Source organism: Canis lupus, chromosome 30, assembly GCF_048164855.1.
Source record: "Canis lupus baileyi chromosome 30, mCanLup2.hap1, whole genome shotgun sequence".
Taxonomy (NCBI): domain Eukaryota; kingdom Metazoa; phylum Chordata; class Mammalia; order Carnivora; family Canidae; genus Canis; species Canis lupus.
Window position 1 is genome coordinate 37,054,210 of NC_132867.1, and position 23,770 is coordinate 37,077,979.

Consider the following 23,770-nt stretch of genomic DNA (forward strand, 5'->3'; position numbering starts at 1 on the left):
CCTGTGCTTGTTGGCATTTAATAGAAACCTGGACACGCTGTTACTTTGGAACACTCTCAACTTTGTGAAGATGGCACAGAAGAGACGTCTTCAACGTCCCCGAGTTCCTGGGGACAAACCCATCCTAAGATCATCAGAGGAGGCTGGGGACCAACTGCCGAGCGAAGCCCAGAAGGACGTGAGGGAGAACGTTCACTTTCCAGAAAGTCCAGATCTGCTCCACAGTGAAATTTCGAGATGCAGGCAGAGAGGACAGGACAAGGAGCGAGAAGAAAGGCTGGAGCAGGGGGAGGCAGGCATGAAGCCGGTCCCGAGAGGTCCAGCCAGCCGGTCCCCACCCAGTGTAGACCCGGGCCTGCAGGCCGTCCCCTCGCCCCACCTCCCTGCGAAACTAGGGGGGGCCGAGAACAGGGGGGTCCAGCCAAAGAGAGAAGCAGGACGTGGTGATCACCTCATCCAGCGGGCAGCCGTTGACCTGAAGGCTGGCCCTGACGGTGGCGGCCTCAGTGTGTCCCCTCGACGACCCGAAGGGGAGCCTGGGGACACAGCCACACAGCCCCGGGCAGAAAGGCCGGAGATCCCAGAGCTCGTCCGACAAATACACAGTCTCCAAACCCGGGAGGCCTCTTTGCAGGCACAAAATTCCCAGCTTGAGAGTCAGATTCAGCAGCTGAAGCTCACCCTTCAGAAGCAGGAGGACGAACAGGACCAACACACCCGGCAACTTCACCGCCAACTGTTTCAAGAGAAAGCTCAGTGCCTGGCGGTAGAGAAGCGCCTGGCCGGCCTGTATAGAGACCTCAACTGCACCTACCAGGTTCGCAACCTCCACAAGAAGATCGCCCAGGACCTGGCTCAGGAGCTGGAGAGAACCATGGCCCACTATCACCAGGAGGTCCTCTTCCATCAGAACAGGGCCGCCAAAGGCTGGGAGGCAGCTGCGTCCAGCGAGAGAAAGTTCCAGCAGCTGAGGCAAGAGAATGCCCGCAAGAGGCAGAGGCTGGCCGTGTTGGAGAGGACCTGCCGGCCTTTCCCGACTGGCCCCCCTGCTCCGCCCGCAGCCCCCGGAGGCTGGCAAGTGTGCGGGGGGGCCCCGGGGTGGTCAGGCCCCCAGGAAGGAGGAAGGTCACACTGGGAGGGCACAGGGATCCCGGGCCCCTGCGGGTGGGACGGGGCTCGGGGCAGCTGGGTCCCGAACAGCCACCCCCCCGGCACAGCCCCGGCCTGGAGTTCTGCGCACCAGGCCTGATGCCCTCTCTCCAGCGAGGCTGCTCTTGCTCAGCTCGGGCCACAGTCACGCTGAGCACGACAGCATTATGACCTTCCTGCTGTGCTGTGGCCCAGAGCTTGGTTACTAGTCTCCTAAGTATGGAACCTACATACATACATCCCCATCGGATGCTTTAGAGTTCTATACTATAGGTGTGATATTTTGATTTTAATTAATCCACTATGACTTACCACATCCCTTAAGGTTGACGAGGAGAGAGATGTTCAAAACAAGACCACTTCTGGGCGCTAGGACGGGGTCAGGTACAGAAGTAACTCAATATTTATGTGAATCAAATGTGGTTGGTTTAAAAAAGAAAAGAGAAAAAAAAAACAACATCCCACTGAAACTACGTATAATTGTTAATGTAGTCCTAAATTTGTATTTTAGTCCTAAATTCAAATTTTAGTCCTAGATTCAAATTCTAGTCCTAAATTCATATTTTAGTCTTAAATCTATATTTTAGTCCTAAACTCATATTGCAGCCCTATTCATATTTTAGTACTAAATTCAAATGTAGACCAAAATTCATACTTTAGTCTTAAATTCAAATTTTTCATATCTTAGTTCTAAATTACTATTATAGTCCTAAATTCATATTTTAGTCTTCAATCACATTTTATTCCTAAATTCTTATTATTTAGTTATAAATCATAGGATTAGTTCAGTCCTAATTGTAAAGATAAAAAACTTAAGAGCTTGCAATAATTTCTTGTTCTGTAATTTCTTGTTCTGTAATTTCATAAACTTTATTGTTTAGCTTAAGATAGTTTGTTGTAAAAAAAAAAAAAAGATACCGTTTGTTGTTTCACATTGGTGAATTGGATGCAGTCCCAATTGCTAAGCTTTCTCCTCGTGGCAAACACACACTCCCCTGCCCCTGGGTGTGCACGTACATACCCCCGATGCAGAATCTAGACACCCTCATCTGCTTTGTGAGTCCCGAAAATGTAAAACCATAGTGGAAAATTGTAAACTTTGCTTATTGATAAATAAATAACAGGAAAGAAAAACCGTGTGTGTTTACTGTGTTAATAGAGGACAGACTCCCGGATCTTATTCCCAGGGAGCAGAGGCCCTCGTGTCCCAGCACAGACCCCAAGCAGGAGCTCTCCCCCCACAAGGGGCAGAGGAGACAGAGGCCAGGGGACAGTCCCGAGCTGTGGCAGGGAGGAGGCCAGGACCCGGGAGGGGGCCCCCGGCCTCCAGGAGCAGGTGTGCTGGTCCCAGCCCTGGGCCTGCAGGGAGGACAGGGAGGTGGTCCCGCTGAGCCCCGTGGGGGGCTGTCCCAGGAACGGGGAGATGTGCCCCTCTGTCATCCAGTCCCCCTGGGACGGCGGGAGCAGGGCAGCCACCCTGGGGCCAGGGAGAGCAGCAGGGGAGTCAGCCTCGGGCACAAAGCAGGCACACAGGGGTCCAGAGCGATTTGGAGAAGGACCAGCGCCCGGGACTCCGTGGATCCAACATGTGCGTGTGTGTCACTGTCTCATCGGCGCCCACATATGCAGTGAGCATCCAGCTTCTCCAATGGCTTTGGCGCTGGTGGAGTAGGTGGGGTGCGTGTGGGATGGAAGCCACAAGCCAGGGAGGCCCGTGGACCCCCGAGCTTTCCTCCTAGTGACTGGCGAGGCCAGAGAATCAAGAACAAGGTGACAAGGAAGAGGATTGTCTGCCCTGCAGAGAATTCCCAATGGGTGGTGGCTGGCGGGGTCAGGGGCCACACCCGGAGGGACATTCAGGCTGAGATGCAGGGGACAGGAGGTGGTCTGGGGGGGTAAGGGGACAGAGGTCTGCATGGAGCCCAGGGGACTGCCCTGGCCTGGTCATCATGGAGATGCAGGAGGACAGACTGGGACCAAGGTTGGGCCATTGGGGGGTCAGAGGAGAGGCAGGAAGAGAGACTCAGACCTTTTCTGAACCCCGTGTGTGGTCTGGTTGTCCCCACATCACCCTTAGCAAAATCTCTGCAGGGCGACCCTGGGGAAAGTCAGCAAGGCCTGGACCCATCGCCCCATGGGAGGCCTGGCCTCCAGGGAGGCGAGCGTGGAGTAGACGTGTCCTCGTGGGCTCCCCCCAGACCCCACCATACCTGAAGGCCCCCGAGAGCCGGTGGTCTCACCTCCCAGCGGCTCCCACAACGGGGACCCCAAGGGCAGCTTCCAGAGGGATCCAATGAGGACCCCCAGGTGGGCACACGGACTCCCTCAGTCTAGCCGATGCTGCTACACGTGGGAACCACGACAGTAAGAAATGTCCTCCTGCCAAGTCCCCCGCAGCAGAGGGGAGGACTCAGGGACTGCAAGTGCTCATGAAGGGGGCATGTGCACCCATCGCTGGGCTCTGGAACTGTCCCTCTGCGGGTGGGGTGGGGAGCAGGGCAGGAGGGCTCCCTGCAGGAGGCGGCCTCTGAGCTGAAGACTGAGGGTGAGCAGGACTTACCAGGTGTCTCCCACTTTAAAGAGCATTGGAATTTCCTGAAGACCTTGGGTATAGAAGGATTCTGATTCCTCGGGTCGTGGAGCTGAGACCCTGCACTCCCCGTGGGCTGTTTGTGCTGGGAGCAGACCTGGAGTGGCAGGGTCCTTAGATGAGGATGGTTCGGGAGCGGGGGACGCTGAAGGGAGCGGGGGCCTTTCTGGCAGAAAGCACAGCACAGGCCACAGTCAGGGCCCCTCACAGCCTCGTCTGGGTGAGCAAGGCCAGATGTGCAGTTAGCTCCCAGGAGCCGGGGGACTCCGAGCTGGGAGGGCAGGGGCAGGAGGCAATATAGACTCTGCCCCGTGCACCTGCGCCGTGCCCACTCAGCCTGCCCAGGGCCTGTCCTACACGGGCCACCTCGTCCGTTTCAGAGGAGCACAAGGGACCGTAGACTCGAGGTGCCTCTCGGGGAGGCAAGCCACGGAGGAGCCGCTCCTCCCAGGCCCAGGAACAGCAAGGAAGGAATCTCTTTAGCCTGAAGGTAAGTCAACGCCTTCAGACCACACTCACACACTCATTTGTCCTTTGAGCGCCCGTCTGGTGGCTCAATGGTCTGTGCCTTTATGGTCACATCAAGGGCAAACTCATCATCTATCAACGTATTTGGTGACTAATTATATTTTCACCTCTTTTGGGGTTAAAGCATATGTGTTGTTACTGTGTCCACCTCAACTGTAGATTAGAAATAGAGAGATTCAAGACAGGGTTTTTAAAGCATCACGAAATCTCTTGCTTTCCTATTTCAGCCAGCAAATTCTCATCTGACAATTGCCCCGGGTACATGTTTCAAGGACACCTGCCAAAATGAGTGTGTGTAATTTTTAATGTGTTCTACGCTGATTAGACTTTGATTTTTTTTCATTCCCTCACTCACTCAGCAAGGATTTATGAAGCGTCTTCTGTGTGTCCGGCAGGTTTGGGTACCGCTGAGGACGAGGCAGGCAAGGTCGCAGGATGTGACGTTGACCAAGAGGCAAGTGGTGACCCATGCCCCTCCCGGGAGGGCAGAGACCTTGTGCCCGGGTCCCTCTATGGCCCGGCTTCCCGGGAGCCAGGGAGCACAGCGTTGTCAGGGAAGCTTTAATAATTAGGGCTTATTAGACCAGATTACAGAGCCAGAAAAATCTCATCATCACAGATGGAGCAGCGGAAATTAAAAAAAAGAAAAAAAAACAGATGAAGCAAAATCACAGGAGGGAAAGCCACGCATTTACCAGCTTCTCACAAAATTCCCGAGATAGGATGGAAATCTCCAGCTCGGGCTCTGACCTCCGGCTTCTGTCTCAGGAGGAGGCTGGTGGCAGCTGCTGGCAGCCCGAGTGCAGAGCTGTGTGCAGCCAGGAGGCAGCTTTGCGGAGGCCGGAGGCACAGGGTGGCCTGGGGGCACGTGACTTCCATCCTAGGAGCCTCATTTACCCGCATGTGCAACAAGAAAAAGAATTCTTGCCACGCGGGGCTGCCCCCGAGGGAGGAAGCTCAGTGATGATCTCCAAAAGGGTAACTGTTAGGGCCAGGCTGCACCACAGTGGAGCCAGGAGAGCCCGAAGTTCAAGTCCCCTTTATGTAAAATGTTGCCATTCTGTTCATCATGGGGTTTTCTGCATAAATTTTGATCCTTAAGAACAATATAGCGTGCAAATATTTATCTTGATTACTGAGTTTTCTGGGCATGCCTTAAATTTTTTTATTTATTACAAAATATACATATATAACTTACTATTTTACCAATTTTTTAAAGATTTGTTTATTTATGGGGCGCCTGAGTGGCTCAGTCAGTCAAGCATCTGCCTTGGGCTCAGGTCATGATCTCGGGGTCCCGGGATGAAGCCCTGCATTAGGCTACCTGTGCAGCAGGAGTCTGCATCTCCCTCTCCCCCTACTGTCCCACTGGCCCTCTCTCTCTTTTTTAAAGATTTTATTTATTTATTCATGAGAGAAAGAGAGAGCCAGAGACATAGGCAGATGGAGAATCAGGGTCCTTGCAGGAAACCCGACGTGGGACTCGATCCTGGGACTCCAGGATCACACCCTGAGCCGAAGGCAGACACTCAACCCCTGAGCCACCCAGGGGTCCTTCTCTCTCTCTCTCTGTAATAAAAGATTTGATTTATTTATTTGAGAGAGAGAGAGAGAGAGCAGGGGAAGGGGCAGAGGGAGAGAGAGGCAGAGAAGGAGATTTCCTGCTGAGCGTGGTGCCTAAGCCAGGGCCGGACCCCAGGATCCCAGGACCCCGAGACCATGACCTGAGCCAAAACCAAGAGTCAGAGGCTTACCCAGCGTAGCCAGCCAGGCACACTTGCCTATTTTTAAGTGTCAGATTCAGTAGCATGAAGCACATTTCCCATTTTTCTGCAAACACCCCACCATCCACCACCGGAACTTTTCATCTTCCCAAACTGAGACTCTGCCCCCATAAAACACAAACCCCCCTCTACCCACAGCCCCCAGCCCCTGGCACCTTCTAGTCTCCTTTCCATGTCTAAGAACCTGACTGCTCCAGAAGCTTGATTTAAATGGAATCACACAACGCCTGTCCTTGGGGACTGGCCCCTTGTGCTGCACATGGTGACTCTAAGGGTCACCCTCAGAGCAGCAGGTGTCAGAACTTCATGGCTTTTTTTTTTAAGATTTTATTTATTTATTCATGATAGACATAGAGAGCAAGAGAGAGAGAGGCAGAGACACAGGCAGAGGGAGAAGCAGTCTCCATGCAAGGAGCCCGACGTGGGACTCGATCCCCGGACTCCAGGATCGCGCCCTGGGCCAAAGGCAGGCGCCAAACCGCTGAGCCACCCAGGGATCCACTTCATGGCTTTTTAAGCCCGAATAAGATTCTGTGTGTGGCTGAGAGTGCATTTAGTTAACCCACGTGTCCATCAATGGGTATTTTGGTTGTTTGTACCTTCTGGTACCTTCCGGTATTGTAAGTGATGCTGCTGCGAACGGCGGGGTGCAAGTATCTGCGGAGTTCCTTGGAGCGTATACACCCCGAAGCACAATCACTGGATCCTGCAGCGGCTACCGCATTTACATTCCCACCAGCAAGGCACAAGGGTTCCAATTTCTCCACGTCTTCACCGACCCCTGGCTCCTTTCTGTTTTTGTTCTCTGGTGATAGCCATCACAGCGGGCCTGAGGTGACCCCCTCTCAGATTTTGTGCCCGAGCTGAGGTGTCCCTCACTGCACCCAGCCACAGCTTCCTGGGAGTGGCCCAGGAAGGAACCCCATCCCTGTTCATGGATTAGGGCTCTGGCCTGCTGGAACCCCCCAAGGGGGCTTCCCTGCATCCCCACATGGACCTGCTGACTCTGCGTGGTGCCTTGGCTGAGGCCACCGGCTGTGTCCCTGTGTCCCTGGGCCCAGTAGCCAATTCCCACAGATGTAGGTGAGCCATTAGAAAAGTGGGAAGGACTAGGGTCTTTCAAGGCAGGCCCTGCCCTGACCTCTGACAGGCCAGACATCCTCAGTTTGGTGGCCAGAGTGCCATCTCATAAACAAGCCAACTGCTGAAAACAACTTAAAATTTAAACCCAAGGCACCCGGGTGGCTCAGCAGTTGAGCATCTGCCTTCGGCTCAGGGCATGACCCCGGGGTCCTGGGATCGAGTCCCACGTCGGGCTCCCTGTGTGGAGCCTGCTTCTCCCTCTGCCTGTGTCTCTGCCTCTCCCTCTGTGTCTCTCATGAATAAATAAATAAAATCTTAAAAAAATGTTTTAAAATCATTTTGAAAATATCATCTTGTACATATTCTTCTGCAGCTTGACTTATGGCTCAGTCGTCTGTTCTGGAGAATTGTTCACATTGATAGATGCAGCTAGTTCACTCCTCTGAAACAGTGAGGAGAGTCTTGGGCACGAAGACCCCCTTCACCGGCCCCTGGGCCCAGATGGGTTGGTTCTATAATTGGGTGCCCCGTGCCTGACCCCACCCTTTCTGCTTCTGGGTGGATTTAAGAGAGGATTTCCTCTGGGAACATGGGTGGTCATGTGGATGGACACCCTGGACACACCCCCAGCCGAGCAGGACAGACAGATGAGCTCCTTATTACCCTCGCCCTCGTTCCATGTGGACCGGAGATGCACACAGGGCCGGGCGCCCTAAAACTGAGAACCAGAAACACCAATGCCCGAGAGATCAGGGCAGAGAACTAAGACAGAAAGACTGGCGAGGGGTGGGGGGTCAGAATGCTCCGTATGTATTATGGGAATTGGAGAACCTGACCAGGCTCTGAAATTTAGCCTTGAGCTTTCTGGGCCAAGCGGAGAGGGAAGCCAAACCGGGAGAACACACTCTTCCTGAGAGAAGCAGGGACTTGCTCAGGATTCGGGCTGGCAAAGAGCCTTCCGGTGGGGCCCAAGCTAAGACCCTGAGGGATGTCAGGGGCTGTGTCCTCCTGTGACTCCTTCTTACACCTGTCTCAAAGGGGGCAGCCGGGACCCCTCCGGGACAGCCCTCCCTAGTGGGGTCTGGGCTCCCTGTCCCCCCCCCCCGGCATGCAGATGCCACCTCCCAGGCCACAGCTCCCTCTGTCCTACATAAGATGTCTGTGCTCGACGGCACCCCCTCCGGGGGCAGGAACAGGTCTCTGCCCCGCACAGGCCACCAGCAGGCCTGAGGTTCCCGCCCAGGCTGGAATTGGGCTTCTCCTTGGTGGGAGCGGGGGAGCAGACCCCCCCACCGGCTGCTCCAGCCTCTCTGTCTACGTGGGGATGATGGGGTCCAGCTCCCTTGTGGGAGGATTAGTCACCGCCTCCCTCCAGCTCCCCTCTCCTGGTTAATCAGGGTCATAAAACATCTTAATGTGAGGCCACATCCATTCCGCAATCACGGGTAAGTCCCTTTGGAAAGAGAGCATCTGCCAAGGCTCCTGACGCAGATGCCCTGTGTCTCAGCAGGGGCGTTCGGCGACCATCCCGACCTGAGCCGTGGGAAGACCCTGCCTCCCATTTTGGCCATCTGGGCTCAGCTGCTGCCCAGGGAGCACGGGACCCCCGTGAGTGGGGGGGACTCACCCAGGAAAGACGCCCTGCCCTGGCCCCCAGCCTGGGGAACCGTGCACCTTCCCTCCTGAGCCCCGGGGGCGGCGGCTCTTTGCCCCTCGTCCCCAGCCTGCATGGAAATCAGAGGACCGGCCACATACCCAGAGCAGGGAACCTGTCCCTGGCCTGGTGACCGGGTCAGGTTCTTGACAATAGGAAACCAAGGTGGCGATTTCACCACCCGGAAGGTGGCGCGGCCTGGTTTTCAGGGCCCTGCGTACTTTACCCGAGGATGTTTGGAAAAGGAACTTGCTATTTTCCGTTGCCAAGCTGTGTAAGGGGGGTTGCCGAGAAGCCACGGCTGGGGATGGAGGGGGCCGGGCTTTTGTTTTTGTTTTTGTTTTTTGTTTTTGGAAAAGACAGTGCTGCTGTGAAATGTGAAAGCCAAGGGCTAGGAAGACAAGTGCGGGAATCCTGGGCTCCCTCCATGATTTGGGGGGGGGGTCGCCATCAGGATGCTGAGTGTGCAGATGGCATGAGCTGAAGTGACAAGTCACCCTGGTGGGACGCGGCCAACAGATGCTGAGGGACACGAGCTCCTTGTGCAGAAAACCTTAAGGGAGGAAGGGTGCTGCTGGCTCGCAGCTGGGTGCTCTGGGGATGCTCGTCCCGGTGCTGCGGCGCCTGGCTGGTGGCAGGTCCACGAGACCAGGATGCTTCCAGATGAAGAGCAGATGGAGAGCAGGGAGCAAGTTTCAGTGGCAACACGCAGGACTGAGATAAGATGGGGGAAAAGGGGCAGCCCTGGTGGCCCAGCGGTTTAACGCCGCCAACTTTGGCCCAGGGCCTGATCCTGGAGACCCGGGATCGAGTCCCACATCGGGCTCCCCGCATGGAGCCTGCTTCTCCCTCTGCCTGTGTCTCTGCCTCTCTCTGTGTGTCTCTCATGATTAAATAAATAAAATCTAAAAAAAATTAAAAGACAGGGAAAAGGTTCTGTCCCCAAAGCCCAAGCCCGCAACAGCTCATGGTGCCAGATGACATCAGGCCCACATTGCCTGTGTCTCCACGGACGGGCACCCACCGAGGGCCAGGCCTGCTCCCTGTCCACACGCAGAGTTGTCAACCCCACACTCATCTCTGAGGCAGGTGCAAAGTCTTTGGTGTGAGGCCTGGAAGCAGCACGGTTCACAGAGCTGGTGAGGCCAGAGCAGGATTTGAACTCACATCTGTGCAAGAGGAGGGCCGTGCCCCTTGCCTTCTGTGATTTGCCCACGCTTAGGCTTAGTCTCCTATTTGCCTCCAGCTTCCCTGTCCTCTCCCTCTCACCCCTGCTCATCCTTTCCTTCCTCACCTGTCCTCCCCACCTCAATCCAGCCCATCTGCCCAGCGTCCACCCCAGTCCCGCACGGACCACGCATGCTGCACGCGCTGTGCCCTTGGAGGCATGTGAGTGTGGCTCACTAAATAGCATGAGAGGGGTGATGCCTCATGGTTTCCGCTTAAAAATCAGGTGAGCCGAACGCTTGTCTCATCTCTCTTTGGTGGGTTTCTGCTTCTGGGTAACAGTCAATTAATTATTTCAGACAAACCCTGCTCACCCGTGATTCCAGGAGAGGGGCTTCCAGAGGGAGAGGGGCCTGCCTCGCTGGGTGTCTGAGGACGTGCTAGCAGGTGGGATGGAAGGGGAGACCAGGATTTCTGGAGTTGGAGTCCGGCTCTGCCACTTGCTGCTCAGCATCCCAGGGGGACGTATCCACTCTGTGAGCCTCAATCTTTCCATCTGTTAAGCGGGCGGATGGTCAGTACCCACTTCCCAGTGTGGTTGCGAGGGTTCCCTGAAGAGCACCTGCCAGACTCATAGCACAGAACTGGGAAGCGCCGTAGCTCCTCGCAGCAGACCAGTGAGGCCTGTGGCCCCCTTCCCAGAATTGTATACTTAAATACCCTAAATATAATTCAGAAGGATAACAAACAACACACCAGTATCAAAATGGGTACTGAATTATAATTGCAGAAAAGCAATGTATGTGCTTTTTAATGATGCATTTGTAGTAAGATCCAGTGGCAGGTCTAATAACCACTGCAGTTTCGGAGCAGAGAGGAGCAGGGGCTGGATTTCCAGATTCCACACAGAAATAACGGGGTATAAAATATCTCGGATTCCATCGGTGATGACATCCCGAGTCCTGCTAAAACTGCTGTAATTTGTTGCTTCCGTTCAATAATCAAAGGAAATGCAACACTTCAATGTGAAAATAAAACCACAGCTTTTCCCACCCGAGCTCACTCTGGGGAGCCCCTTCTCTGGGCCCTGGGTGACCCCCCAGCCCTCGGCAGCAGGGGCGGCAGGGAAAGGACTCCCACCGCGTCTGAGCTGGGACCTCCTGGGCAGTGAAGATGTCAGAGAAGAATTTTGCATTTTACCTTTTTGTTCTTGCAGTTCTCCTACGAATCAAGTCCCGGGGCACGGCATTTCAGACGCGGTGATTTTCCCCAAGCACACCATTTCTCTACCTGAATATTAACTTCACAGATACTCTCATCTCTCAGAGAAAAGCCGTGGGTGGAACATTCTTTTAAATGTCAAATCCGAAATGAATCTGCAGGGCACAGCCTCCAGAAAGCTCTGTGTTCTCCAGCAGCAGCCTGTTCAGGAAGCAAAGGGATGTGCAAACCCTTTCTTGTCACTATTTCGGTAATGTTTTCAAGTTTTCAGAGTTGTGAGTTTGTTGGGGTGCAAGGGTTTTTAGAAGCTCTTCCCTCCTCCATCAGTACTCTTCCTCCCTGTCTCCAAGCTGTCACCAGGTACCCCCTAAATGGTCCCATCTGGGAGGCCGATCTCCAAACATCCAGTAGTAAAGCCTGATGTTGGGTTCACCTAACATCTCTGCCCCTGTTCTCTTGCCTCCTGGGAACCGCCCTCCTCAACCAGGGAATGACCTCAAACCCCTCAGTCCAGGGGTAGGCATGAGACCTGAGCAGGCCCAGGCCCAGCTCCCCTCCTTAGACAAATACAGACACTAAGAAAGAGGGGACTTCTCTCCTGAAATCAAAAGCACCAAGAATCCTGGAACTTGGGGTGCCGAGGGCCACTGTGTCTCTGTTGGAGATCCTCTGGTGGAGAACGAAGCTATCACAGAGAAAGCAGGAAAGCCAAAAGACAGCAAGAAACAAAATCCTGACACCTGGACCCTTGATCCAGCTGTTCCTGAAGCCTCTTTCCCAGTCTCACAAAGGACCCGAGCTGAGCCCCCTCTGAAGCTTCAGGAGTTTGAAGTCTGCACATGCACGTGAAACTATCCTGTTGGTTATACCTCGTAGTAATGTCCTGAAGAGCAACCACTGTCTTCAGTGGGAGGCTCTGTCCAGAGTCCCAGAGGCCACCAGAAGCCACACAGTGGGACAGCTCACAGGTTCAGGGGCCACACCCAGGCCCCTACCTTACAAGTAGAAGCACAGTGAGAAGCTTCCCTGTTTCTGAGATTCCAGGGCCTTCTCCTTCTGGGGTCCCCCCACTGTCCATTCCTCTCCTGGGGGCCATGAGGACATTGTTCGGCCCTGCTTCCAAACCTCCCCAGGCGACACAGCAGGGACCATGATGTAAGGGCTCAGCCTGGCCACTGACCCATCCTGCCCACAGTGGGCCCCTCCTGGGAGCAGGGCCTGGGCCTGGGGCTCCGAGCTGCCGTGTGTGGAGGGGGCACCTCCATCCTGGGTCAGCTCCTGGGAAGTGCCGCCACTGCCCTGGGGAGAAGGAGGCCTCAGGGGCAAGACCCAGGCCTCTGTCCCCAGCAAGGGCTCACTGCATTTCTGACCCAGGTTCCTCCTGGGCCTTGGAATCCCAGGCCTGAGGCCCCGCCTGCCCGGAGCACCCTGGGGCTGATTCTGGAAGGGACTGCCTGGAAGGGGCTGCACACACATGCTTCACACGCCAGGAGTCCTCCTGCCTGAGCACGTCTGCAGGGCCAGGAGGGAAGAGGAGAGTTGGTCCTGGCAGGAGCCCCCAGCCTCTGGCTCCCAGGAATGGCACCCAGGCCTGAAGGAGCCGGGGCCTCATTCAGCAGGTCCATGGAGCGCTCACCTCCCCCCTGAGGGCACCTCTGCACCAGCCCCCCCCACCCCCCTACCCCGCACCAGCCCCTGAACAGCCACCTTGGCAAAAACTCCCTGACAGATGAGAGCATTTGTAGGATCGAAGCTCACGGGCACTTCTGTTCCCCACAACCCCTACATATCTCCTTTCAGGCCTGGCCCAGAGCCTGTCACCTGAGAGGTAGTCTCTGCTTGGTCTGGGACCACGGGCCCCTCTGAATGGGATGAGACAACAAGGCAGCTCGTCCCCATCTGTTGAGATTCCTCAAACATGGGCTGGAGATGGAGGGCACTTCCTCCTCCTGAGCAAGGTCGACGCCGAGTTCTCTCAACGAATGTTCTGAGGGAGATGAAGCCTGCAGGGCAGAGTATTTGTGGGATCTGAGAGGTACAGGAGGGCCCCGACTCCCAGGCACAGACCAGAGGGGTCCACCACACATCCTGCTGGTGAGACGCTCCCAGGCGTGCTCTGTAAAGCCAAACCCCCCCGAGTCCTCAGGTTCATGACATGAGGGTGAGGACACTAAATCCCAAGGCTCTGCCATCCGTTTATAGAAATCCCCACCAGAAGTCTGGCCTTACCACCTCCAGGGAAGCTCTGTGGGTGCCTGTGCCCTGACTTAGACTTTGAAGGGTCCTCCATCCACTGCTAGGGTGACAAATCGAGTGGGCTCCCGCATCCAGGCCTCACGGGCAGCACACCCTTCTGGAAGGGCAGGCTATTCCCACCCGCCCAGAGCGAGGAGGCTGCTCCAGGCTCCATCATGGACCCCAAACTGTCAGGTGAGGGGGGGAAGTCTGCTGGCCACCCACAGGCCCTGTGTGCATTGACAGTGAATGGCCCAGACCCACAGAGGGAGGGACAGGACCCTTTGTGAGCTGGGGGCCGTGGTGCACATGAGACACAACCCCCACAGCTCCTGGTCCCCAGCCCTGTCCCCCGCTTCTTTGCTGGATCCAGACCCCTGTCCTTCCAAACCTGTGTCTTGAGCTTCTCTCCAGGATGTGGTCTCTCCAGGCAGGTGTGACTTCATGCAGAGTGAGGTAACAGAGACCCGGTTGGTGCTTGGTGTCCACGCTGGCCCCCAAATCACAGCTGCCTGGAACCTCAGAAGGTGAGCTTGTTTGGAAATAGGGTCTTTGCAGACATAGTTAGCTGGCATCCCTTCTGGCCTGTCACCCCTGCTCAGTCAGGAGCGCACACCCCTGGGGTGATCTTCACCCAACAGCTCTGGGGTCACTCCTAGAGGCTAACTGTGCACCCAGGGTGATTGGTCTAGTTTATGATGGGCCCCGTCAGGCTCGGGGTGTTCCTTAGGAGGTTACTGTTAAAACCAGTAGCCAAGAGGAGGGGCTCAATGGTTCTGTGCTGTTATTCTGGTGATATCTGTCCAGTTGAAGCATGAGGGGTGATGTCAGACTGACAGACACTTTTCCTTTATCTGCAGCTTTAGGTTCCTTGGATGCCAGCTCTGAGGGTTGGCAATGTCTGCATTTTGAAGGGCTGAGTGGCGCTGCATGCTCTGTGCTTACTTCCCGAGTGTGGTCCTTCTCGCATCGGCGCCCGATTCCTCTCCCATCCTCATCTAAGGACCCTGCCACTCCAGGTCTTCCCAGCACAAACAGCCCACGGGGAGTGCAGGGTCTCAGCTCCACGGCCCGAGGAATCAGAATCCTTCTATACCCAAGGTCTTCAGGAAATTCCTGTGCTCTTTAAAGTGGGAGACACCTGGTAAGTCCTGCTCACCCTCAGTCTTCAGCTCAGAGATCGCCTCCTGCAGGGAGCCCTCCTGCTCTGCTCCCCACCCCACCCGCAGCAGGGACAGTTCCAGAGCCCAGCGATGGGTGCACATGCCCCCTTCACGAGCACTTGCAGTCCCTGAGTCTCTCCCCTCTGCTGCGGGGGACTTGGCAGGAGGACATTTCTTACTGTCGTGGTTCCCAGGCATAGCAGCATCGGCTCTACTGAGGGAGTTCATGTGCCCACCTGGGGGTCCTCATTGGAGCCCTCCGGAAGCTGCCCTTGGGGTCCCCGTTGTGGGGGCCGCTGGGAGGTGAGACCACTAGCTCTCGGGGGCCTTCAGGTACGGTGGGGTCTGGGGGGAGCCCACGAGGACACGCCTACTCCACGCTCGCCTCCCTGGAGGCCAGGCCTCCCATGGGGCGATGGGTCCAGGCCTTGCTGACTTTCCCCAGGGTCGCCCTGCAGAGATTTTGCTAAGGGTGATGTGGGGACACCCAGACCACACAAGGGGTTCTCAGAAAAGGTCTGAGTCTCTCTTCCTGCCTCTCCTCTGACCCCCAACCGGCCCAACCTTGGTCCCAGTCTGTCCTCCTGCAGGAGCCCAGAGTCAGCCTCCTTCCAGAATCCAGCCCTCCCTTCCCCTCCCAGGTTCCCCTGGCCCCACATCCAGGGAGATCTCTGTAGAACACACATCACACACGTGCCCAACCAGCACCCCCTGTCCCAGGTCTAAACCCTCCCCTGGTATCTCTACCCTGCATTGGGGAGAGGTGTGTGCAGCGGCCCTTCTCCTTGCCCCCTGCCCCCCAAGAGCACAGCCCTCAGCCTCTCTACTCCTAGGCTCTCTGCCTAGAGCCTCTGTCCCCTTCCCCCCCACCCCAGACCACCTCCTGTCCCCTGCATCTCAGCCTGAATGTCCCTCCGGGTGTGGCCCCTGACCCCGCCAGCCACCACCTGTTGGGAATTCTCTGCAGGGCAGACAATCCTCCTCCTTGTCGCTTTGTTCTTGATTCTCTGGCCTCACCAGTCACTAGGAGGAAAGCTCGGGGGTCCACGGACTTCCCTGGGTTGTGGCTTCCATCCCACACGCACCCCACCCACTCCACCAGCGCCAAAGCCATCGGAGAAGCTGCTGGATGCTCACTGCACATGTGGGCGCCGATGAGACAGTGACACACACGCACACATTGGATCCTAGGAGTCCTGGGCGCTGGTCCTTCTCCAAATCGCTCTGGACCCCTGTGTGCCTGCTTTGTGCCCGAGGCTGACTCCCCTGCTGCTCTCCCCGGCCCCAGGGTGGCTGCCCTGCTCCTGCCATGCCAGGGGGACTGGATGACAGAGGGGCACATCTCCCCGTTCCTGGGACAGCCCCCCACGGGGCTCAGCGGGGGCCACCTCCCTGTCCTCCCTGCAGGCCCAGGGCTGGGACCAGCACCCCTGTTCCTGGAGGCCGGGGGCCCCCTCCCGGGTCCTGGCCTCCTCCCTGCCACAGCTCGGGACTGTCCTCTGGCCTCTGTCTCCTCTGCCCCTTGTGGGGGGAGAGCTCCTGGCCAGGGTCTGTGCTGGGACACGAGGGCCTCTGCTCCCTGGGAATAAGATCCGGGAGTCTGTCCTCTATTCACACAGTAAACACACACGGTTTTTTTTTCTGTTATTTATTTATCAATAAGCAAAGTTTACAATTTTCCACTATGGTTTTACATTTTCTGGGACTCACAGAGCAGATGAGGGTGTCTAGATTCGGCATCGGGGGTGTGTACGTGCACACCCAGGGGCAGGGGAGTGTGTGTTTGCCACGAGGAGAAAGCTTAGCAACTGGGACTGCATCCAATTCACCAATGTGAAACAACAAATGGTATCTTTTTTTTTTCAACAAAGTATCTTAAGCTAAACAATAAAGTTTACGAAAAGAAATTACAGAACAAGAAATTACAGAACAAGAAATTATTGCAAGCTCTTAAGTTTTTTATCTTTACAATTAGGACTGAACTAATCCTATGATTTATAACTAAATAATAAGAATTTAGGAATAAAATGTGATTGAAGACTAAAATATGAATTTAGGACTATAATAGTAATTTAGAACTAAGATATGAAAAATTTGAATTTAAGACTAAAGTATGAATTTTGGTCTACATTTGAATTTAGTACTAAAATATAAATAGGGCTGCAATATGAGTTTAGGACTAAAATATAGATTTAAGACTAAAATATGAATTTAGGACTAGAATTTGAATCTAGGACTAAAATTTGAATTTAGGACTAAAATACAAATTTAGGACTACATTAACAATTATACGTAGTTTCAGTGGGATGTTGTTTTTTTTTTCTCTTTTCTTTTTTAAACCAACCACATTTGATTCACATAAATATTGAGTTACTTCTGTACCTGTCCCCGTCCTAGCGCCCAGAAGTGGTCTTGTTTTGAACATCTCTCTCCTCGTCAACCTTAAGGGATGTGGTAAGTCATAGTGGATTAATTAAAATCAAAATATCACACCTATAGTATAGAACTCTAAAGCATCCGATGGGGAACCTACGTACTTAGGAGACTAGTAACCAAGCTCTGCGGCCACAGCACAGCAGGAAGGTCATAATGCTGTTGTGCTCAGCGTGACTGTGGCCCGAGCTGAGCAAGAGCAGCCTCGCTGGAGAGAGGGCATCAGGCCTGGTGCGCAGAACTCCAGGCCGGGGCTGTGCCGGGGGGGGTGGCTGTTCGGGACCCAGCTGCCCCGAGCCCCGTCCCACCCGCAGGGGCCCGGGATCCCTGTGCCCTCCCAGTGCGACCTTCCTCCTTCCTGGGGGCCTGGCCACCCCGGGCCCCCCCCGCACACTTGCCAGCCTCTGGGGGCTGCGGGAGGAGCAGGGGGGCCAGTCGGGAAAGGCCGGCAGGTCCTCTCCAACACGGCCAGCCTCTGCCTCTTGCGGGCATTCTCTTGCCTCAGCTGCTGGAACTTTCTCTCGCTGGACGCAGCTGCCTCCCAGCCTTTGGCGGCCCTGTCCTGATGGAAGAGGACCTCCTGGTGATAGTGGGCCATGGTTCTCTCCAGCTCCTGAGCCAGGTCCTGGGCGATCTTCTTGTGGAGGTTGCAAACCTGGTAGGTGCGGTTGAGGTCTCTATACAGGCCGGCCAGGCGCTTCTCTACCGCCAGGCACTGAGCTTTCTCTTGAAACAATTGGCGGTGAAGTTGCCGGGTGTGTTGGTCCTGTTCGTCCTCCTGCTTCTGAAGGGTGAGCTTCAGCTGCTGAATCTGACTCTCAAGCTGGGAATTTTGTGCCTGCAAAGAGGCCTCCCGGGTTTGGAGACTGTGTATTTGTCGGACGAGCTCTGGGATCTCCGGCCTTTCTGCCCGGGGCTGTGTGGCTGTGTCCCCAGGCTCCCCTTCGGGTCGTCGAGGGGACACACTGAGGCCGCCACCGTCAGGGCCAGCCTTCAGGTCAACGGCTGCCCGCTGGACGGGGTGATCACCACGTCCTGCTTCTCTCTTTGGCTGGACCCCCCTGTTCTCGGCCCCCCCTAGTTTCGCAGGGAGGTGGGGCGAGGGGTCGGCCTGCAGGCCCGGGTCTACACTGGGTGGGGACCGGCTGGCTGGACCTCTCGGGACCGGCTTCATGCCTGCCTCCCCCTGCTCCAGCCTTTCTTCTCGCTCCTTGTCCTGTCCTCTCTGCCTGCATCTCGAAATTTCACTGTGGAGCAGATCTGGACTTTCTGGAAAGTGAACGTTCTCCCTCACGTCCTTCTGGGCTTCGCTCGGCAGTTGGTCCCCAGCCTCCTCTGAGGATCTTAGGATGGGTTTGTCCCCAGGAACTCAGGGACGTTGAAGACGTCTCTTCTGTGCCATCTTCACAAAGTTGAGAGTGTTCCAAAGTAACAGCGTGTCCAGGTTTCTATTAAATGCCAACAAGCACAGGATTTGTAACCTGGGCGGGCTGACCTCCCCCCTGGGAGGCCTGTGGGTGTCATCTGTCTGTGTGGTGGCCGCTCTCTTCTCACTGGGGGCTCCACAGACTCCGTGGGGGGCAGAGCAGCTTGTGCCCAGGGCCTTCCCTCTTCGGGGAGTGAGTCGTCTCTTCACGAGGAAAACCAGCCCCACGGTACACAGCAGCATGGCCCAGGGAAACACAGGGCCACATGGGCTGTGTCCCCAGCTGCCAGTAATCACCAGCAGCGCTTGCCACAGGCACTCCAGGACCAGCTGGAAAGTGGATCCGGTGGCCGAAGCCGGGCCCTCCAAGGCTGTGTAGAGCTCCATAGCTCTGGCTCCGAGTGCCAGCGTCCTGTGGGCCACAACTGCCCACTCAGAACCCTGTGGAGAGTTCCATCTCTAAAGTAAACAAGTTCCAGGCAACCAGGGCATGTCAGTTGGTTGGGGGAGGGGAGCCCAGCAGGGTCTTGAAAACAGTTCTCCCTAACTGCTCTGAAGGAGAACGTGATCTCAGTCACACAAGCATTGGGGGAGGTGGGAGGGTGGATCCCAGCCTGGAGCTGAGGCACCCACATCCCCCGAGGTCCTCCAGGGAACCTAGGGGGTCAAGGCAGGGCCAGGCCCTGTTTCTTTCTGGGCACAAGAGAAGTCAGGGCAGAGAGTTAGGGTCTCTTGCCCTGGCCTGGCCAATCCTCGATCTCATGTTCCTTCTGCTGCTGGGACTCCTGGTCCTGTCTGTCAAGGTCTCAGGGATCTCCCTCCTCTGAGGCTCCTTCCCTCTTTCATGTGGTTCCTGTGGGCAGGCTCTGGGGGCTTGAGACTCAGGGTGTCCCAATGGCAGTAATAAGACACCAGAATTCCAACCTAACAACTCAGGAGAAATCCACTGGAACCAGCAGGGTCTAGAATTTCATGGACTCTCTGGGGCCAGCCCGTCTTTGTTCATTGCATATGTTTGCCAGGGGGTGACTCTGCTGCAGGGTGATACAGTGACCCAGTCTGTTTTCCTCATGCCCCCCCCCCCCCACCTACAGCCTGTGCTTCCCATGGAGGACCTATGGGTTTCCAACAGTCTTTCCTCCTCACCCAGTAGGTTGGGGTCCCTGATGGAGCCTGGAACAGCCAGATCACATACGAAGGAGGTAGGAATCGATTACCCTTCCAGGAGGGTGGGTTGTCCAAGAGTCCTGGGGAGGGAGCCCACTTGACTTGTCACCCTAATAGTGGATAGAGGACCTTAAACGCCTAACTCAGGGCACAGTTACCCACACAGGTGCCCAGGGGGTTAGCCTTTGGTGGTAAGGCCAGAGTTCTGGTGGATTTTCTGTTTTGTTTTGGTTTCTTTCTTTTTTTTTTTTTTTTTTGCAATGGTCAATGTGAAATTCTATTTTATTTATTTATTTATTTATTTATTTATTTATTTATTTAAATTCAATTAGCCAACATTTAGTACATAATTAATTTCAGATGTAGTTTTCAATAATTCATCAGTTGGTTATATCACCCAGTGTTCATTCCATCACATGCCTTCCTCAATGCCTGTCACTCAGTTCCCCCATCTCCCCACCAACCTCCAACAATCCTCAGTTTGTTTCCCAAAGTTCAGTCTCTCATGGTTTGTCTCCCTCCTGTTTTTTTCCCGATCAGTGTCCCCCCTTTCCCCTATGATCCTCCACACTATTTCATATATTTCACATATGAGTAAAACCATATGATAATTGTTTTTCTCTGATCGGCTTATTTCACTCAGCATAGTACCCTCCCGTTCCATCAGTGAAAATGTTAGATATTCATCCTTTCCAATGAGTAATATTCTATCCATTGTATATATATACACACACCATATTTTCTTTATCCATTCATCTGTTGAAGGATATCTCGGGTCTTTCCACAGTTTGGCTACTGTGGACACTGATGCTGTGAACATAAGGGGGTAGGTGCACCTTCATTGTCTATATCCTTGGGGTAAATATCAAGCAGCACAATTGCTGGGTTGTCAGTTAATGCTATTTTTAACTTCTTGAGGAACCTCCATACTGTTTTCCAGAGTGGCTGAAAATTTCCATGCTAATGGATTGGAAGAATAAATATTGTTAAAATGTCTATGCTGTCCAGAGCAATCTACACACTCAATTCAATCCCTATGAAAAAACCACTGACATTTTTCAGAGTTCGAACAAATAATCCTAAGACTTGTGTGGAACCAGAGGAGACCTGGAATAACCAATGGAATGTTGAAAAAGAAAACCAAAGCTGATGATATCCCAATGCTAGACTTCAAGCTCTATTACAAAGCTGTGATTATCAAGACGGCATGGTACTGGCACAAAAACAGACACGTTCATCATGGAACAGAGTAGAGAACCCAGAAATAGACTCGTCATCACTATGGTCAACTCATCTTCTACAAAGTAGGAAAGAATACCTGCTGGAAAAAAGTCTCTTCAATAAATGATGCTGGGAAATTGGACAGCCACATGCAGAAGAATGAAACTAGACCATTCATTCTCTTACACCACACACAAAGATAAACTCAAAATGATTGAAAGACCTCACTGTGAGTCAGACTCCATCAAAATCCAGAGGAGAACACAGGCAGCAAGCTTTTTGACCTCGGCTACAGCAAGTTCTTCAAACACATGCCTCTAATGGCAAGGAAAACAAAGGCAAAAATGAATTCTTGGGACTTCATCAACACAAAAAGCTCCTGCACAGCAAAGGAGAGTCAACAAAAGTAAAAGGCAACCATAAGAATGAGAAGACATATCCAAGATCTCTAAGGAACTTATCAAATTCAACACCCCAAAAAACAAAGAATGCAGTCAAGAAATGGCCAGAAGACATGAACAGACATTCTCCAAAGAAGACCTACAAACGACCAACAGGCACCTGACGAAATACTCCACATCACTTGTCATCGGGGAAATACAAATCAAAACCACAATCAGATATCACTTTATACCAGTTAGAACAGCCAAAATCAACAAGACAGGAGAAAAAAAATGTTGGTGAGGATGTAGAGAAAGAGGAACCCTCTTACACTGTTGGTGGGAATGGAAGCTGGTGCAGCCACTCTGGTGGGGTTCTCTGTCGGTGGATGGGAGAGCCGAGGGAATAGTGTCCTCACTCTTATGTCATGAACCTGAAGACTCGGTAGAGTTGAGCTTTACAAAGCATGCGTGGGAGCATCTTACAGGATGTTCCCCAGCAGGGTGTGTGGTGGACCCATCTGGTCTGTGCCTGGGAGTCGGGGCCCTCCTGTACCTCTCAGATACCACAAATACTCTGCCCTGCAGTCTTCATCTCCCTCAGAACATTCGTTGAGAGAGCTTGGCGTCGTCCTTGCTCAGGAGGAGGAAGTGCCCTCCATCTCCAGCCCATGTTTGAGGAATCTCAACAGATGGGGACAAGCTGCCTTGTTGTCTCATCCCATTCAGAGGGGCCCGTGGTCCCAGACCAAGCAGAGACTTCCTCTGAGGTGACAGGCTCTGGGTCATGCCTGAAAGGAGATATGTAGGGGTTGTGGGGAACAGAGGTGCCCATGAGCTTCGATCCTACAAATGCTCTCATCTGTCAGGGAGTTTGTGCCAAGGTGGCTGTTCAGGGGCTGGTGCGGGGGGCCTGGTGCAGAGGTGCCCTCAGGGGGGAGGTGAGCACTCCATGGACCTGCTGAATGAGGCCCCGGCTCCTTCAGGCCTGGGTGCCATTCCTGGGAGCCAGAGGCTGGGGGCTCCTGCCAGGACCAACTCCCCTCTTCCCTCCTGGCCCTGCAGACGTGCTCAGGCAGGAGGACTCCTGGCGTGTGCAGCGTGTGTGGGCAGCCCCTTCCAGGCAGCCCCTTCCAGACTCAACCCCAGGATGCTCCGGGCAGGCGGGGCCTCAGGCCTGGGATTCCAAGGCCCAGGAGGAAGCCTGGGTCAGAAATGCAGCGAGCCCTTGCTGGGGACAGAGGCCTGGGTCTTGCCCCTGAGGCCTCCTTCTCCCCAGGGCAGTGGCGGCACTTCCCAGGAGCTGACCCAGGATGGAGGTGCCCCCTGCACACACGGCAGCTCGGAGCCCCAGGCCCAGGCCCTGCTCCCAGGAGGGGCCCACGGTGGGCAGGATTGGTCAGCGGCCAGGCTGAGCCCTTACATCATGGTCCCTGCTGTGTTGCCTCAGGAGGTTTGGAAGCAGGGCCGAACAATGTCCTCATGGCCCCCAGGAGAGAAATGGACAGTGGCGGACCCCAGAAGGAGAAGGCTGAACCTGTGAGGTGTCCCTCCGTGTGACTTCTGGTGGCCTCTGGGACTCTGGACAGAGCCTCCCACTGAAGACAGTGATTGCTCATCAGGACATTACTACGAGGTATAACCAACAGGATAGTTTCACATGCATGTGCAGAAACTCCTCAAACTCCTGAAGCCTCAAAGGGGGCTCAGCTCAGGTCCTTTGTGAGACTGGGAAAGAGGCTTCAGGAACAGGTGGATCAAGGGTCCAGATGTCAGGGTCCTGTTCTCTGTCCTTTGGCTTTACTGCTTTTTCATGGATAGCTTAGTTCTCCAACAGAGGATCTAAAAGGACATGATGGTTATTGAAACCCAGGATTCCAGAATTCCAGGTGCTTGTGATTTCAGGAGACAAGTTCCCAGGGGGACAAGATGGCCTATGTGGGACAGGGCCCTGGACAGGCTGAGTGGGCATGGCACAGATGCACAGGGGCAGCATCTATTCCGCCTCCTGCCCCTGCCCTCCAACTTGGAGTTTCTGGGCTCCAGAGAACTAACTACACATCTGGCCTTGCTCACCCATACTAGGCTCTGTTGGGCCTTATCTTGTGGCCTGTGCTGTGCCTTCTACCAGAAATGCCCCCACCCCCTTCAATTTCCCCCTTTGTATCACGGGTTAGGGGTCCTTTCTTGTCTGGGGCATGTCAGGGTTCCTGGTATTTGCTCTGCAGGGTCAGGGTTTGTTTGGTTCACCTAGAAACACCTTGGCCTTGTGTCTTTCTCTGCCTGGATACTTCTGGGATAAGCTGACACTATGGACACACTTCCCCCACCACATTCACCTTTGAGTAAAGAAGGCTCTTCATTGTCACTGGTGCATGGAGTAGCATCAGATTTGGCCAGTGGTTCCTTCACTAGGCCTCTTAAGACATGTTCCCATCATACATTAGGCTGGAGGTCAGTTAAATCCCCAGTTAATCCCCTCAGCTTTGGAGAAAGAGGACAGGGAAGGAATGAGGAAGTGAGGATATGAGGAGCATATAGGGAGGGGAGAGAAAGGGTTACTATGGAG

General features: G+C 54.4%; 1 long non-coding RNA gene across 1 annotated transcript; it reads right to left on the reverse strand.

Annotated features, from left to right (window-relative positions):
- Nucleotides 1-10,747: 10,747 nt before the first annotated feature.
- LOC140621349 (uncharacterized) lies at nucleotides 10,748-13,610 on the reverse strand. Its single transcript, XR_012021063.1, has 3 exons — nucleotides 13,406-13,610; nucleotides 12,998-13,179; nucleotides 10,748-11,377 (listed from the first exon to the last, which is right to left on the reverse strand). It is a non-coding gene; the product is annotated as an uncharacterized lncRNA (long non-coding RNA).
- Nucleotides 13,611-23,770: the final 10,160 nt, after the last annotated feature.